The 5,061-nt window shown below is 43.5% G+C and overlaps 1 long non-coding RNA gene across 1 annotated transcript; it reads right to left on the reverse strand.

Annotated features, from left to right (window-relative positions):
* Positions 1–458: 458 nt before the first annotated feature.
* On the reverse strand, positions 459–4,675 carry LOC311119640. The gene is made up of 3 exons (XR_014612012.1): positions 4,605–4,675; positions 3,308–3,382; positions 459–864 (listed from the first exon to the last, which is right to left on the reverse strand). It is a non-coding gene; the product is annotated as an uncharacterized lncRNA (long non-coding RNA).
* Between the last annotated feature and the right edge of the window lie 386 nt (positions 4,676–5,061).

Consider the following 5,061-nt stretch of genomic DNA (forward strand, 5'->3'; position numbering starts at 1 on the left):
ATAAGTGTGAATAGTGTGTGTGTGTGTGTCTAGTGTGTGTGTAGTGCGTGTAGTGTGTGTTTGTGTAGTGTGTGTAGTGTTTGTGTAGTGTGTGTGTAGTGTGTGTCAGAGCCTAGCACTCTAAAAGACTTCATTGTTCCTGAGGTTTTATAAGAGACATGTGGAAAGAAAAACAAATATGGGAGTGTGTGTGTGTGTGTGTGTGTAGTGTGAGTAGTGTGTGTGACTGGGCAGAACAACATTTTTCTGGAAAGTCTCTTTCAATTCCACGATCAACATGGACATGCTGCCACACATATTACACAAACAAAATAGCAGGCACACACACACACACACACACACACACACACACACACACACACACACACACACACACACACACACACACACACACACACACACACACACACACACACACACACACACACACACACACACACACACACACACACACACACACACACACACACACACACACACACACACACACACACACACCAATAGATGACTGTCATAGTCCATCTATCCTTCTCAGCGTCCAGCCCTCAAACACTGAATTCCCATTTCCATCTACCAGACCCCTTCATTTGTTTCCACTCCCCCCCTCCATTCCCTTATCTCTCCATCCCTCCATCTCTCCATCTCTCCATCCCTCCATCTCTCCATCCCAGTGTCAGTTGAAGTGGTAGTGGCCCACCCTCCTCCCTCTCCATCTCTCCATCCCAGTGTCAGTTGAAGTGGTAGTGGCCCACCCTCCTCCCTCTCCATCTCTCCATCCCAGTGTCAGTTGAAGTGGTAGTAGTCCACTCCTTCTTCCAGATGGAGAGACTTCAGGTTCTCTTCAAACACTCCTCCGGTCATGTCCTGGGAGGACCAAGCGACAGAACATGAAAAGAGAGAGTGAGGAGGACATGCTGGTCATCGCTCTAATTATCACCAACGCCCATGGTCAGTCTCCTACTTCCTGTCTGTAGGTGAGGTCACTTCCTGTTTTTAGTTATCTCTGGCATCTGATTGGTCAACATTTTAAAGAGATAAGGACCAGGGTTGGGGTCAATTCCATTTCATTTCCAGTCAATTCAGAAAGTAAACCTAATTAAACTCCAGATGTTCCTCATTGAAAATTTAACTGAAATGGAATTGAACACAATCTGGTCCTTGTGACATATCGGTATGTTTAAGAATTAATTGTGTGATTGGCTCCAGGTGTGTTTGTGAGCGTGTCTGGTGTGTGTGTATGTCTGCTGAATGTGTGTGTGTGTGTGTGTGTGTGTGTGTGATTGAGTCCAGGTCCCAGTGTCCTCTGACTGGATAATCACTGATCCCAATTCCCATAATTGGCCAATTAGAAGCTATGGGAGGCGGGCCAGTCTGTAAAAGCTGCATGCAGCTCATATTGTGATAAATACACCATTAACTGTCTGTCTGCCTGGGCTGGCCAACTGAGTATGTGTGTTTTCTAAACCCAGAGGCAATGTGCTTGTGTGTGTGTGTGTGTATGTGTGTGCGTGTGCACTCATCCCAGAGGTAATTAAATTCCCCCAGTTAAAGGATCACCAAATAACTTTTAGGAAGGCTTTAAACTATATTATACCCTGTATGGTTGTTACTAAGGCTTTATAACTGTTTTTATCTTTATTTATACAACGGGTGGGTCTAATCCTGAATGCTGATTGGTTAAAACCGCATTCCAGCCGGTGTCTATTCCACAAATTACCACCGGCTAAATCTATGACGTTAAAATGCCTATTTACTCTGTTCCATCTGATTGCTCAATCCCCTGTCTCATCAGCCCAGCCAGGCAATTTATAAACTTGATCTCCACTAACATTTAGTTTTCAACAGCGTAGATTTGTATAAACCTTGCTGTCTGTCTCTCTGGAATTTGCAACATTGTTTCAATATTGAACTTTGATCTCCAGATGTCCCATAGTAATGAACGTGTCGTGAGTCGGGACGAGACAGAGAGGCAGGCAGCGTTTCTCAGCCAGTCGAAATCATGAATCAGCTGGGATCATTTTTATGGATATAAACAAAGAAATGTACATTGAAAAAAGGTCAAACGAAACAAAGTGTAGCTAGATTGCAGTCTTTCCAGCTTCAGGTTGAAGTGATTGTGTTAGCTGTGTTGTTGGCTAGCTCCTCTGAACATCAGTGTCCTGACGAGTGAGCACATTTCCTACGCCAGGTGAAATTGCGCCTCATTAGCTCATTGTTATGGATGTATCCAAATAAATGTCACTAGAAAACATCTTAACAAATGCAAATGCACCTACTTTGTTGTTATTCTGGCTACACTTTTTGACGTGACTGTAAGTTAGCTGTAGTTGGCTAGCTAGCAAGCAAAGGATAAGAACGTTGCCAGCCAGTATGGCAATGGAACATTTAGAACGAACAACTGGGTCGCATCCACATATACAGAACAAAAAGACTGAACGTCTGGGTCACGTCTCTGGCAACCGAACCGATTGAACGAACGACCAGCCAGCTTGGGTAGCAACCTTACATTTGTGTCAGAGCTACATCTTGTGGAAGGATGAAATAGTATGAATAAATTCATCAAAATAATGTTGGTAACCCGTTGTATAAAAGTGATAATTTATTTTCTTAACTCTATTTTCGTAAAACTGCATTGTTGGTTAAGGGCTTGAAAGTAAGCATTTCACGGTAAGATCTACACCTGTTGTATTCGGCGCATGTGACAAATACAATTTCATTTGATAATGCCCTCGAAGCCAGTGTTTGGAGGATATATTGGCATGGTTTGCCGGCCCTCAACTTCGTCTCGGGCCTAACACCGGTGCCAATATATCCTCCAAACACCGGCTTTGAAGGCATTATCACTTAATTATATTATACCCTGTCTGGTTGTTACTAAGGATTTATTACTGTTTTATATATTTATTTATATTATACCCTGTCTGGTTATTACTAAGGATTTATAACTGTTTTATATCTTTATTTAGGAAACGTGTGAGGCAAAACGCTGGTGAAAGAGTGTGTGTGTGTGTGCGTGCGTGAGTGAAGGTGAGCGGCGATCAAAGTACCAGTGAGAGGTTTATGGTAAAAAATATTATGCTGCAGTCAAAGATCAGCAGGCTGTGTACGTGTGTGTGTGTGTGTGTGTGTGTGTGTGTGTGTGTGTGTGTGTGTGTGTGTGTGTGTGTGTGTGTGGGTCAGGGCACACGCCCTAGCTCATTATACCATTAGCAGAGATTACAGACCTGGCGGAGATACGATCTGGAACAATGAACAACAGGACACACACACACACAGACGCAGACGCACACACACGTTCTCCACTCACCAGCTTGACACAGATGATGCAGGGTGGAGAGGCGTCTCTGTAGTGCAGGACAGGGATCTTAGGCTTGGGCCTCTCCTGGGAGGAAGACAGGAGGGAAAAGGAGGACAGGAAACAACTACATGGTTATGACTTCTCCATCTGTGGTAGCTTAGCTCCAGGATCTGATCTGATATCTATGGTAGTTTGGTTCTAGAGTGTTGTGGTATCTATGATAGTTTGGTTCTAGAGTGTTGTGGTATCTATGATAGTTTGGTTGTAGAGTGTTGTGGTATCTATGATAGTTTGGTTGTAGAGTGTTGTGGTATCTATGATAGTTTGGTTCTAGAGTGTTGTGGTATCTATGATAGTTTGGTTGTAGAGTGTTGTGGTATCTATGGTAGTTTGGTTCTAGAGTGTTGTGGTATCTATGATAGTTTGCTTCTAGAGTGTTGTGGTATCTATGGTAGTTTGGTTCTAGAGTGTTGTGGTATCTATGGTCGTTTGGTTCTAGAGTGTTGTGGTATCTATGGTCGTTTGGTTCTAGAGTGTTGTGGTATCTATGGTCGTTTGGTTCTAGAGTGTTGTGGTATCTATGGTCGTTTGGTTCTAGAGTGTTGTGGTATCTATGGTCGTTTGGTTCTAGAGTGTTGTGGTATCTATGGTTGTTTGGTTCTAGAGTGTTGTGGTATCTATGGTAGTTTGGTTCTAGAGTGTTGTGGTATCTATGGTCGTTTGGTTCTAGAGTGTTGTGGTATCTATGGTCGTTTGGTTCTAGAGTGTTGTGGTATCTATGGTCGTTTGGTTCTAGAGTGTTGTGGTATCTATGGTCGTTTGGTTCTAGAGTGTTGTGGTATCTATGGTCGTTTGGTTCTAGAGTGTTGTGGTATCTATGGTCGTTTGGTTCTAGAGTGTTGTGGTATCTATGGTCGTTTGGTTCTAGAGTGTTGTGGTATCTATGGTCGTTTGGTTCTAGAGTGTTGTGGTATCTATGGTCGTTTGGTTCTAGAGTGTTGTGGTATCTATGGTCGTTTGGTTCTAGAGTGTTGTGGTATCTATGGTCGTTTGGTTCTAGAGTGTTGTGGTATCTATGGTCGTTTGGTTCTAGAGTGTTGTGGTATCTATGGTCGTTTGGTTCTAGAGTGTTGTGGTATCTATGGTCGTTTGGTTCTAGAGTGTTGTGGTATCTATGGTCGTTTGGTTCTAGAGTGTTGTGGTATCTATGGTCGTTTGGTTCTAGAGTGTTGTGGTATCTATGGTCGTTTGGTTCTAGAGTGTTGTGGTATCTATGGTCGTTTGGTTCTAGAGTGTAGGGTCTCACCTTGGACTCCTCATAGGTGTAGAAGCCTTTCTTGATCTTTTTCTCGTCCACATCGCAGAACGCTCGGACCTGACCAACACACACACCAACACACGTTTGTAAATGCATGCACACACACTATTTCTCACACTCTCTCTCAAACACACAGAAGCCATATACGAAAAGTGACCAATGCACGCACACACACACACACACACACACACACACACACACACACACACACACACACACACACACACACACACACAGAGAGTTTGCTTGGGCGTTGTCTGGCGTATCAGTCAGTGTAACAGTAGATAGTGATCCATGACCCATTATGACCAGTTGGGTCCAGCTGGCTCCTCATACTAGTGTCTCAACACAGAGTGTCCCAAGTGGCACCCTATTCCCTAATTAGTGCACTACATTTGACCAAATCACATTCTATTCCCTATTTAGTGCACTACATTTGACCAAA

This window comes from Coregonus lavaretus (genome assembly GCF_964263955.1).
Source record: "Coregonus lavaretus genome assembly, contig: HAP1_SCAFFOLD_9471, whole genome shotgun sequence".
NCBI lineage: Eukaryota > Metazoa > Chordata > Actinopteri > Salmoniformes > Salmonidae > Coregonus > Coregonus lavaretus.